Source organism: Zalophus californianus, chromosome 4 (assembly GCF_009762305.2).
Source record: "Zalophus californianus isolate mZalCal1 chromosome 4, mZalCal1.pri.v2, whole genome shotgun sequence".
Taxonomy (NCBI): Eukaryota; Metazoa; Chordata; class Mammalia; order Carnivora; family Otariidae; genus Zalophus; species Zalophus californianus.
The window spans coordinates 22528517-22541121 of record NC_045598.1 but is presented as its reverse complement, the minus strand read 5'-3'; the positions used below and the strand labels follow the sequence as shown (position 1 = coordinate 22541121).

Sequence of the window (12605 nt, the reverse complement as noted above, 5' to 3'; positions counted from 1 at the left end):
GAGGGGGCCGCACTTATGACACCATCATAAGCCACACTGCGGTTCTGATCCTCATGAAGCAGTGAGTGGGGAGAAGGAAGTAGCTGCAGAAAGCTCCCTCCTCATGGGAAGATGAGAGTTCACTTTTACCAGGCACCCACTCTGGGCCAGGCTCTCTAAACAGTGTTTATACAGCTCCCCAGGGCACCTGGTAAGGTGGGTAAGTTTGCTTTCATTTTACAGAAGCAGAGACAGATGTTCAGGGAGCTCACCCAGCTCTCACAGGGTGGTGATCTGGGGCTGCAATCCAGTGGACTGATACCAAAATCCATGCCCCGTCCATGGCACCACACGGGCCCCAGGGTGCAACTTGGACAGAAGCGCAGGTAGTGACCGGTCAGCCGGGACCAGCAACTGCCGCTCCCTGCCTGGCTGCACGCCCCTGCTGCCTCTCGCCCTCGCCCTGAGGCTTGCAGACACCCGGGAATCTGATCTCTGATGGATGCTCATGCGGGGCTGTGGGTGGGGAGACACGACCCTCGTGGGTGGCTGTGGGGGGGGGGGTCCATCCGGGCAACTTTCAGGAAGGCACCTGGGTGACAAAAAAACCCGAGCCTGAGAAACATCGCTTTTCTCGATGTCCCGATTCCACCCGCAGGACCCTGCGCTGAGGACGTGGTCAGGGCCCCAGGCACACGAGGCCCCCAACGGCCATCACAGCCCGATGTGCGCGTGGAAAGGGCTGCGATCCTCCATGCGCCTGCCTGGCGGTGACCACAGCGAGGTCCATGTGGGCGCATCTAAATGAGGTACCATTACGAAGCTGTTAACACCACGCTTTTGAGGAATTTTCAGCGATGGGGAAAGTGCTGATGATATATGGGGAGTTAAAAAAAAAACCCTGAATAGCTGAATAAATTGTATGATTCAGAGTACAGAGAATTCAGTATGTGCAGAGTGAATGGTAAGAGGGCTGGGGGAGGAGCTGGGAAGGAGAGGAGAGGGGAGGGGAGGGGGGAGGGAGGAGAGGCCTCCTCTTGATCACTTGCCCTGGGTGACTGACACGTCCAGTGTCACAAAGCTAAGACACCGAGTCAGGATTTGAACCCAGGCCTGGCTGACTCGAGCCCTTCATAGTTGCCGAACTGGGGGAGCTGAGGCAGGGCTGAGGCTGGGGCACGTAGTCTCCGGGTTCAGGCTCATTCTGCTGGGTGTCAAGGGTGTCCCAAGAGCTTCACGGGTCGTGTCACCTCTCTGAGGTTGATAGACTCAGCAGCCCCATTTCGCAGGGAAGAAAGTTGAAGCAGTGTCTCAGCGTTCAAGGTCAATGGTGCAGGTGGAGCTGGGACCCCGGTGTCCTCTTCTTCGAGCTGCTGAGATGGGGCTGCATAGGACAGCAGACATGGGCACAGGTTAGTGACAGCCCCCCTGAGAATTCCTTGCCTCAGGCCCAGAGGATTGCACACGCCTGCTTCTGGAGAGGAGAGGAGACTCCTGCCCCATTGGTGAGTGAGCCCCATGAAGCGGTGCCCACCAAGGCCAGCCCAGCGCCCTCCTGCAGGAGGCCTCTGTGAGGGTCTTTGGAGTTCATCTCTGTCTCATAAACTGAAGCTACCTAGCGAGGGACGGACAGGCAAGAGGCTGCCCAGTACCCCAGCCTGTGCACGCCCGCATGCTTCTGCATCCAACATCTGGGAAGAGCAAACACCAGGCAGGAGGAACCACTCCCGAGGGCTCCCGGCATGCAGGGCCTCTCCTGACTCACCACCCCGCCCCCGGCCACCAGCCACAACCCCTGCCCCACGCTCTCGGAAACTCCCTCTTGGGTCCCTGTGTCTATTGGCACGCCACTGATGACCTGTGAGGGCTCCCTGTGCCTCCAACTGGCCCTGGGCTTTGTCCTCTGTGCCTCCTGGCACACACTGCTTATGCTGGGGGGCACCATGTTCTGACTTGAAATATGAGGCAGCGGCGGAGCAGGGGAGTGAGGCTTCCGGGGAAGGAGGAGGGAATGGAACGCTTGCCGGACCCCGCAGGCCCCCATCCCCACCTTTTCATTCCCCCCGTCTCTCCTGCTCCCCTCCTTGGGTGACTTGGGCAGGAAGCTCTAATGGGGGGGCCGTGCTGCACTTTGACCCCTGGAGTCTGGCTGCCCGGGCTATTTCCCAGCAGAATTTCTTTTTCTTTTTAAAGATTTTTTTTTTTTTTTGACAGAGAGAGACACAGCAAGAGAGGGAACACAAGCAGGGGGAGTGGGGGAGGGAGAAGCAGGCTTCCTGCGGAGCAGGGAGCCCGAGTAACCCAGGACCCTGGGATCATGACCTGAGCTGAAGACAGACGCTTATTGACTGAGCCACCCAGGCGCCCCTCCCAGCAGAATTTCTGCAACAGTCCATACCATGTGCGTTCATGGGGGTGGAGGGGAACGCTTTGAGAATGTTAATGAACTCTGTGTGTGTGTGTGTGTGTGTGTGTTGATGTGTAAAATCCTCTACAAAGTGCTTTTTTCCCCTCCATTCTCTGTAGCCCACAGAGGCCGAAGGGATGACTAGTCCCATTTTACAGCTGTCACAAAGGAGGCACGGAGAGGCAAGCTGTCTGCTCCGAGTTCCCAGAGGTCAGTGCGGTGGGCGGACTTGAACTTGGGTTTGAGGGGTGAAACACAATCACAGCCTACTTTAGAGAGAGAGAGGAGTCCAGAATCTCTGGGCACAGGAGGAGGAGATGGGTCATGAATGGGGAAGGCCCAAGGTCATAAGGGCGGACAGAGTCCCCCCAGTCAACATCTGACTCTCTCCCATCTCCCTCCTTCATGGATCTTCCAGGGTCCTCAAAACCCTCCCCAGGAGAGATGAGCGGGAGCAAAGTCCCCCTCCTCCTGAGGAGGTCAGTGAGGTGCAGTGACTCACACCTGCCCCCACCGGGATCAGCTTGACTATGAGAATTCTTCCTTCCGATAAGCTGAGATTCCCTCCTCCACATTAACGCAGAGAATGTGCCAATTCCAGGCCCAGGGACACAGCAGGGAACGAGGTGGATGTGCCTTCATGAAACAGGCTTGGTTCACAGACAGATACATGGAGTCAGATAAGGAAAGAGCCCGGGGTCCTGGGGGAGAGGGGCACTGATGTTGGGCCACTTCTGGCCACCGCTGGGGACCGTCCACTCCTTTGGCTGACCCATGGCTGCTCAGCTTGCCTGCTCTAGGAGGCGGCGGCCGTGGGCCGGGCTCCTCCCCCCTGCCCTGAGGGGTCTGCCCAGCCCTGTCTCTCTGAGTCTCTGGGGTCTTCTTGCCCTGAGGGGAGTGGCCTCCCTGCTGTGGCTGCCCCCGCCCTCCATGGACTTGCTCTGGCTTCCTGCTGTGGCCCCACTAAAAGGCAGAGTTTGCAAAGCCAATCTGAGCTCTGTCTTCCCCCACTTTTTGCCAAAAAGCTAATTGGTTTTGCAATTAAAAAATGCGGAGAAACAGGCGATGCAATCAATTCTAGGAAAACTTGTTCAGTAATGAAGTGTTTACTTCCAACTGGGACGCCTTTGCCGCATATCAATCTGGGTCTCTCACACAGCGTGACGAAGATAATTCTCTCCTGCCTGACTCTCCCGAGTTGTACACGCCGGGTCCTGGAAGGGCTTCGAGGCACCATTGAGGTCTGGCCACCCATCTCTTCTTTAGAGACACGTATAATTATCTTCTAGACAAAGATACAGAGGGTCAGGGAGGTGCAGTGACTCACCCAAAATGCACAGCGAGGCAGGGGCAGAGGAGAGTCCAGTCAAGGGCAACTTTGGCTCTGGGCCTCACTGCTCTCCCTGTCCCATGGCACACTGAGAAGCCAGAAAAGTCTCTGGGCTCAAAGAGAGAATGGAGGTCCTTTCTCCAGACGAAGCAGCCTGGCAGACATATGGCATTCCACACACGGCCCTTGACTTATGTTCCAGTCCTGCAGATGAGAAAACTGAGGGTCAGAGAAGCTCCGAAACCTGACTGAGCCCACACAACACAGGTCTCCTGACCAGCCTTTGGGGCAGATATGTCGCACCTGGTGGTGGGGGATGTCCATGTATACTTGCGGGAAGAGCAGAGGCTTTGGTAGCCAGCCATCATCCATCCATCCATCCATCCAACCATCCATCCATCCATCCGAATCTTTCATTCATTTAGTCACTCATTAAACAGATATTGATTGAGCCTCTGCTGCATGTCATGCCCTGTACTAGGGATCCAGCAATGAGCAAAGCAGCCCAAACCCACTCCCAGGGGGCTTACAATCTGGGAAATGGATATTTCCAAACTCAGGGATATAATCATGACAGTAAGTGTAAAATGGCACCTGTGGCAGGGCTGAAAAGGTAACACAGATGGAACCAGGAAAGCCTGTGATGGGGCTGTGATCTCGTGAGGGAGGGCTCCCTGGAGGAGGTGACACTGGAGCATGATCTGAGGCCTCAAGGCCACTTGTTGGCACGTTGTGGAGGGCACCTGCCTGGGGGTTGGGCATTTAAGCAAGCTGCTGATCACAGTCCTGGAAATCCTAAGCTTCCTTGCTCTGACCTGAGGTTCACATTCTAGGATTCTGATTCAATATTTTGCACTTCAAAAATTCCATTAAAGTAAAAGGTTTTAAGACTGGAGAATCTAAGATCCTGGGATTCTGACTCAAGATTTTGTAGTTTTAAGATTCTATTAAGACTTGGGAATTTAAGACTCTGGAATTTAGAAGCTGTTGGTTAGGGCCTTAGAGGCTAGGATATCAGTACGGTGACCTTTGTTGCTGGAGAAGGACCTGCCAGAACCTTCCATCCACCAGATGTGAGTTTTCCCCTGGCTCACAAAGTGGATGTATATGCAGTGCTTTGTGGCATGGGGAATGCCGATTTATCCTGCAGTTCCAGAGTCAGGCGCTTGCCTTATCTACATGTTCCAGTTTCCAGAAAAAATATTAGAAGACAAGTCTGTGGAGATTTTCTGTGTGTACATGAGTTAATTCCTCCAGTCAGGGGCTGATCCAGACACGGATTTTAACAGGGTGCCAATCCCTCGATCACTGCAAGGCAGGGCTGGTGATGGGGTTGCCGCGAGCCCAGCAGAGGCAGAAGGGACTGAGAAGGGACTGAGAAGGGCCTTCGTGTGCTGAGGTTTCAGGCCCAGGTGGGAGGAGGCAGGAGGGAGAGCATCCCCCAGCTGGGGTCGGCCATGTGGGCACAGGTGGGGTCGTTCTCTGCCGGGCATCTGGGGTCTCCCGTGAACCCCTGGGTCTGGGCTCACTCGGGCTGGTGCAGTAGGAGCCTCCCCAGAGGGCTGGGAGGGGCAGGGTGGCCCATGACGGGGCAGACATAGTGCTGGGCTCTGGCTGGGCTCCCAAATCAGACAGACAGGGGCAGGTCTCGGCTCCCACCCACCAGCTCAGCCATGTGACCTTGAAGAAGCCACTTCACCTCCCTGGATTCAGTTTCTTCGGTGGGACCAGTGGTCCTGGCCACCCACCGCCTGGTGGTTCCTGGGACTGGAGGAGACCCCTAGCACGGGGCACAGAATGAGCATCAGGCACAGCAAACACCCTCGTGACGCTAGCTGGGGGCCAGGCCTCGCTCAGAGTGTCTCACACAGCTGTATCCTCGCCCAGCCTGGGAGGGGAGCTGGCATGACCCCCTTCACAGAGGAGGAAACTGAGGCACAGAGAGCTTGAGTATCTTGCCCAACAGCAGGTAGTTGCTCTAAAAGCCTGCGAACAGGTTTAAAAACATTTACATTTTCCCCACAACCCTCTTCGGTGGGTGCCAGGAATTGGCCACATGCCAGCACTGGTAGGCTAGGATTGGCCCTCATTCTGCTGCAGGGACCGATGCTGGGGTTACAGCCCGGCAACAGGGAAATGCGGGGGATGCCTCCAGCCTTGGCTCATGCTGCCCTCTCCCTAGGTCACCCTCCCCCTGCCGGTCCAGCCAGGGAACTCCTACTCACGCTTCAAGGCCCAGGCCCCGTGTTCTCCGTGCACAGCGACCCCCACCCCTGCACCCCCTGCATCTTCCCTCGCTGCACATAGGGACTGTGGTGCAGGATCTGACCTCAGGACCCGCTGCCTCTCTGCGCTCCTCCCTTCTTCCAGCAACATCCTTCGAGTTTGGCCCCTGCCAAGTGAATCTTAACGCACTTTCCAGGAGGGAAGACCAACCCTCGGACCTTGGTGTTATTTCCCCATCTTAGGAAAACTCACACTCACAAAGGGCTTGTAATCTCCTGAGGCCACAGGCCCCACTGGCAGATAGCAGTCTGGGACCTCTGACCCCGCTCTGGGCACCAGGATCACCTGGCGGGGTTTACAGAGCAGCCGGGCCATTCGGAGGCTGTGAGGTGCCCCCCACCATGTCAGTCCCTGCTTCCTACAGCCCTGAGGACGGGAGTCTTGCCTCGTTCCCGTCACCCCACACCCCTGCCAGGGAGGCGCGATCACTGACGGCGAGCAGATTGTAAGAGCCTTGCTTGAGACGTATGGGAGATGCATTCAGGCTCCAGGGAATCCACTCAAAACAACAGGTGGTAACCACGGACCCACTTTAATGCACTTACCTGGCGGGCATCATTTCAACTCTCATGCCCTTCACTTTGAGACTCACCGGTGCTGGCTGCCTGGTTCCTGTCGATTAGCAAGCAGTTAAAAATTTATGACAAGTTGAAATTAATTGGCCACAGTGAGGGGTGAGTTTGTCTCAGGCCAAGGCTCCGTGGCCCGGGCTTCGTGAGCCTGGGAGGGGGTAGATTCTGTAATGGAAGCACCGGCCACACGGACGCCTGGGTCACCGTCCTTCAGACGCTCTGACGTCCTTCAGACGCTCTGAACCCGGCCTGGGTTCAGGCTGCCGTCCTCGTGCACCTGCTTCGTGGCCCCTGCCCCCCGTCTTGCTGCCCCAGACAGACAGCCTTAGCCTGGCCTTCAAGACTCTGGCCTCCCTCCACCTCGGCTCCCTCCACATACTCGCCCAGCACTGGGGCCACACTGCAGTATCCCCAGCACCAGACGGAACTGGGTTCTGTCAGGCCCCTGGGCCTTTCCACGTGCTGGTTCTCTTGCCCTCTCTTCTTCCTCCCTTGGCCAGTTCCTGCCAAGGGGAGGCAACTCTGTGCCCTGGCTATTCCCTTTCCCCTGTCCCACCCCCAGACTGCTCTGGGACTCTGAGTTGCTCCCCTGCTAGCAGCCGCAGGATGCGGGAGCAGAGACAGGGTCAGGCATGTGGAAAAGGCCTGAGTCCGGGTGCCTGGCTACAGGAAGGAAGCTCATCCCGGGCTTACACCCCTGATCCCGGGTCCCGCCAGGAACAAGGACAGGGCTGCTTGAATGTCAAGAACGGCCCTGCAGCCCTGCAATGCTCCTGGGGGTCCCTGTCCTTTACCACAGAGATGCTGAGACCCAAGAGGGCAGGGAGACAGTCAGGGCTGTCAGAAGAGCCAGGCAGGGCTGATGCACAAGAGCACAGATGGAGATGCACGAGAGAGATGCACAAGAGCAAGGTGATGGGAAAGTGGGGGGCTGCACCCTGGAGAGAGGGGTGCCTGTGCCTGCCTCCTCCACTCACCTGAATCCAGCCTCCTGGTGATGTGGTGATGTGGGGAGTGGGGCGTTTGGGACAGGTGTGGAGGGTGTGGGTGATGGGGGGGTGTAGGAGGGTGTGGTCAGCACGGGGGCAGCGTGGGGGGCATGGGCGGTGTGGGTGGAGATGGGGGACGTGGGGGTGCGCAGTGGGGAGCATGCAGGGGGTGTGGAGGGCATGGGTGATGTGAGTGGTATGGGTGGTGTGGGGTATGGGAGGGTGTGAGGTGTGTGTGTATGTGGGCGGTGTGGGGGGATGTGGGGGATGTTGGTGGTATGGGGGTGTGGAGAATATGAGGGTGTGAAGGGTGTGTGTGGATGGTATGGGGTGGGGCGGTGGGGGCGTGAAGGTGCAGGGAGTGAGGAGGGGGCTCGGGTAGTGTGGGGGGTGTGTGGGAGAGTGTGGGGGTGTGGGGCGTGTGGGCAGTGTTGGGGGCGTGGGTGATGGGGGGGTGGATGATGTGGGCGGCACAAGCACAACCTGGGGTCAGACCTGCCTGGGTTCAAGCCCATTTCTGCCCCGCACTCACTGAGTGACCTTGGGTAAGTCACTCAGCCCCTCCGTGCCTCAGTTTCCTCATCTGCCACATGGGGATTATGACAACACCTGCCTCTTGGGACTGTGGTGTAGGTGAATGAGACAAAGCAGGGGCAGGGCCAGCGGGGGCCTGACAGCGTGTTAGTGGCACCTCCGGACGCCCACGTCACTGGGGGGTGACCGGGGCCGACACTGGCACCGGTGTGCGGTGTGTGGGTCCACAGACGCCTTCACACACGTGTCCTCATCGGATCCCCACGTGAGCAGTTTGAAGATGAGGAAGACCAGGCTCAGAGAGATGAAGAGCTTCGTGTCACGGCAAGCACGAGGACCAGATCGAGGGGCTCTGGGCTGCCCACGGCCCTCCCGCCGCCCGTGCGGGCGCCGCAGCGACGGGACTGAGCGTGCTCCCCACGCGCCCCCTCCCGCGCCCGGGAGCCTGCACTCGGGAAGCATCCTTACTCACAGCTGTCAGCAGGGAGAGGTCAGGTGTGCCGCCCACTCTGGAGTGAGCCCCATCACAGGGACTCCGGAGCCTGCACTCCCCATCCCAGCACGGAGGCCGGCCTGACACGGTGACTGACCCTTGCCGGGGGCTCACTCAGCTGTGCGTTTGAGGAGGAGCCATCCTCCTGCAGGTGCAGTCGGTCTGTGTTCTTGAAACTAGGGTCGTTGTCCACCAGGAGATTTGGCCTGATCTCTGCTCAGCCTCAATCTTTCATAGCACACGGCCCCCACTGGTGAGTGGAGTGTCTAAACTGCAGACCTAGGTGGGTAACTAAGCATTTGCAGGGGTGGGAGGGGCTCCTGGGGCCCCATTCCTCCTGGGCCGAGGGAGAGACAGTATCCAGAGGGTGGCCAGGGCACCTTCCGAGCATGGATCCCATGCAGGGTCAGAGGCTGGAGGAGAGAGAACTTTCAGGGACGGGGCAAAAGGTGGCTCCCTGGAGACTCCCAGGCCATAGGTGCTGAGGGCAGAGGCTGAGAGACCGGGTGAAGAACCAGCTCCCCTCTCCATGCCCAGAGCCTCCTCCACAGGGACACTAGGGAGTGCTAGGGGAGGGGGTCTGGTCACCTCCAGGTTCTTCCTGCCTGAGCCCAGGCTCCCAGGGCCTCCTCTGACCAATGCCCCGCAAAATCCCTATCCCGGCCCAGGGCCTAAGGGCACTCTCACTAATTATCTTTAAAAGAATGTTCAAGAATGAATCCTATGAAAACTCAGGTCAACAATAATGAAAGGAAGGAATTCCTCTTTCCAGGATGACTCTGTGTTCTCTAAGACAAATGGCTGTAGATCTATCACGCCAGCCCCAACTTCTCTGAGCTCCTAAGCATCCAGCTGCCTGCTCTGCATTTCACTGGAGGCCTGGCCTGCACCTTAAACCTTACTGTCTAAAACAGGACTCTGCATTTCCTCCCCCAAGCTGCTGCTCCCCAGCCAACCAGTTCAGGGCAGGGCACGACCACACACCCTTGGGACTCAGGCATCCACACCCCCCCACATCGGAGCCATCAGCAAGTCCTAGAGGTGTGGTGCATATGTACACGTGCCCTTCCCAGATCAGCCCACTTACCTTTACTCCATGGACACTGCCCTGGCCCAGGCGGTTGCTAAGGCCTGCTTCCCCCACCCCCAACCCCAGCAGACTGCCCCTAGCTCTGCCCGGTTCTCAGCCCCACTCCCCACAGATGAGCCAGTCCCACCCACCTGCACCGCATCTCAGGCCCTGCACCATTGGGAGCACGAACATTAGACACCACACATCACTGGGCTACATGTCCGTGGAGGCCCTGCAGGTACAGACTCTCCCACAGCTGCAAAGAAAGTCCAAAAGAAGAAACTAACATTTACGCTCAAATTCCTTTCAGAAAGAAAGTTTCTTTCCAAACAAGTCAGAACAACACAATTTCATCATAAAAGAAAGACCTTTCCGAAAACGTTAGCTGGCAACTTTACAACACCAGAAAACTAGTGACTGACCTTTTCCCCCCCTCATTTTATCAAGTGCCTGTGACAATCTCACCTTGGGCTGCCATGACATTGGGTTCAAGTCTGCCCACTGGCTTCAGTCAGGACTGTTGCATCTCCAACTCCTCCAGAGCCCGAGGGGGCGGCAGCGTGAGGCATTCACTCCGTGGACTTAATTCCATCTCCTCGGCCCAGGCCCGTGCTCCTCTCCCAACTCCCCGTTCCTCGTCTGCTCCAGGCTTGGGATTCAGGCCCAGCCAGCCCCAGCCTGGGACCCCGTGGCTAAGGGAGCCGAGACAGCACCAACCATGGGTCAGCCAAGCGAGTCCTGCTCCCTGCTCTGCCTCCCACTCACTCAATGACCTGGGCCTCAGTTTCCCCAACTATACCATGAAGGATTGGATTGAATGTTCACCTGGTGCCTCCCTCTCTGGTGCTCTGAGAATCTCTGATTCTGGGCAGGAAGGTCTTGCTGAGATATTCGTGGGAAATGGCACCAGTCCTATCCTGACGGTCTCTCCTCGGGAGATGAGAAAGGAGATGAGACCTCGTCCTGTTTCCGATCCATGAACACCATGACCAGGAACCGGAAGACCCACCGCGTGCCCGTCATGGCTGCCCTGGCCGCAGGGAGCTTTGGTTCCTGTGTGAGCGGAGCAAGATGAAGCCCTGAGCAAAAACAATGTGCCCCTTCCCAGAGACGGGGGTTTTAGGAGGAACTGAGCCAGTGACAAGGAGTGGAGCCCTCCCAGGTGACAGAGCCCTGGGGGAGACAGGCCACGGGGGGGGGGGGTCGGGGGAAGAAATCCGATGCAGGAGAGGGCACAGAGGATGGGGGCAGGGAGTGTCACCAGCAGCAGCAGCAGCAGAATCACAATAACAGCCAAGAATGAGAAGCCTACTATGCACCGGTCTCCCCGGCAAAGCCACAAGTCCAGGGCCGGGCACATAGTAGGCGCCGATCGGCTGCACTGATTAATCCAGCGCCTGCCAGTGAGGTCTATCTGTGATCCTTCTGAAACCACATCTCCCCTCATTTCTGATGTCTCAGGCCAGCTGTCAAGTACTACTAGGAGTGAAACCTCTGAAAGAAAGAGAGTAGCTCTCTGGAGATAGAAAGTATGGGTTTGATCCAGGAAATAAATATGGTCCCCACTGTGTAGAGCCTCTCATCCCATGAAGGATGCTGACCTGGAAACAAAGGGGGAACAGCATGTCCGTTGTCTCTACAATTACTGCCCCTGTTTACAAGAAGAAGATGGGGTCCCAAAGAAGTCAAGTGATTTGCCCAAGGCCACACAGCTCAGGATGGCAGACCAGGTCCAAACCCCAGGCATCCACCACTAAGGCCCAGGCTCCTTCTGCCACCCCACCCTGCCCCACAGAACAGGGGAGATAAGCTAGAAAAGGAAGAGGCCAGCATGGGCTGGAGGCATCAGGGAGGACTTCCTGGAGGAGGGGGAGCCCAGGCTGAGCCCTGAAGGACAGACTAGAGGAGAAGAGCATGCAGGGAGGATGGAGCAGCTCCTAGTGTGCTGCCCCCAGTTCTTTAGGCCTCTGGGTCTGGAATTCTCCATGAGGAGGTTCAGGGTCTTCCTAGGGCAGGGGCCCTGGGACCCTCTCCCCAGAGCAGGGGGAGCTGTGTCCTGCCCCGGGGTGGAGGCGGCTCCCAGGTAGGGGGAGGTGCGCAGGGCGAGCAGGAGCTCCTGGGCACTTCTGTTCCCTTGGCTTCTGTCCCAGGCGCTCCTGAATGGCCGCGAGTGTCAAGCAGTGTCCTTGCCCGTCTGCTGTGAGGGGACCGCGGTCTCACAAGCGTCGCGATGCGGCCATCAGCCCACATCCCATCAGCCAGTGAGCCCCACACACCGGGCAGACCCCATGCCCCGAAGTGTCTCCTCACCGGCGATTCCCGGCAAATCCCCCGAGTGAGCAGCGCCCCGGAAGGTAAGAACGCCCGTTATGTCCACAGCCGGCCGCCCTCCCTGCTCCGCGGCGGACGCCCCTTTCCCGGTACTGAGCCCGCAGAAGGGCGACGCCGCCCGCGGGCAGGAAACCACGCATCCGTGCAGCTCCGTGGGGGGTCCTCGGGGAGCAGAGCGGAAAGAGTGGAGGAGCCGGGACTATCTGGGGAGCAGAGGCCTGTGCGGGTGGGAGCCGCACCCCTTCCCTGCACCGGCCCGCTTTCCAGACCGGGCGGGAGGCTGAGCCAGCGATTCTTTCAATCTCAACTCCCTGCCCCCTCCTGCCCGCCCTTCCTCCCTCCCTTCCTTCAAAAGATGTTTACTGATGCCAGTAAGGGGCAGACCAGGCTATGGGGACGACAGACAGGTTCCTGCCCCACGTGGACAGCCTGTCTCTTACAAGCACAGGGACAAAGGGAGACTGGGGTGACAGCAGTGGTGTATCTCTTCAGCAGACGTGGGGAGCACCTGCCAGGTGACAGCTGCCATATGAGGGGAACTGACAGTAAGCAAAACCACATGGTCGCTGCCCCACCGAGTTCACAATCTAGAAGGGGAGATGACCTTATTCT

The 12605-nt window shown here is 58.1% G+C and overlaps 1 long non-coding RNA gene across 1 annotated transcript; it reads right to left on the bottom strand.

Moving 5' to 3' along the window:
• Window positions 1-1080: 1080 nt before the first annotated feature.
• On the bottom strand, window positions 1081-12240 carry LOC113910007. Its single transcript, XR_003515877.2, has 5 exons — window positions 11973-12240; window positions 10488-10715; window positions 10128-10354; window positions 3714-3920; window positions 1081-1363 (listed from the first exon to the last, which is right to left on the bottom strand). It is a non-coding gene; the product is annotated as an uncharacterized LOC113910007 (long non-coding RNA).
• Between the last annotated feature and the right edge of the window lie 365 nt (window positions 12241-12605).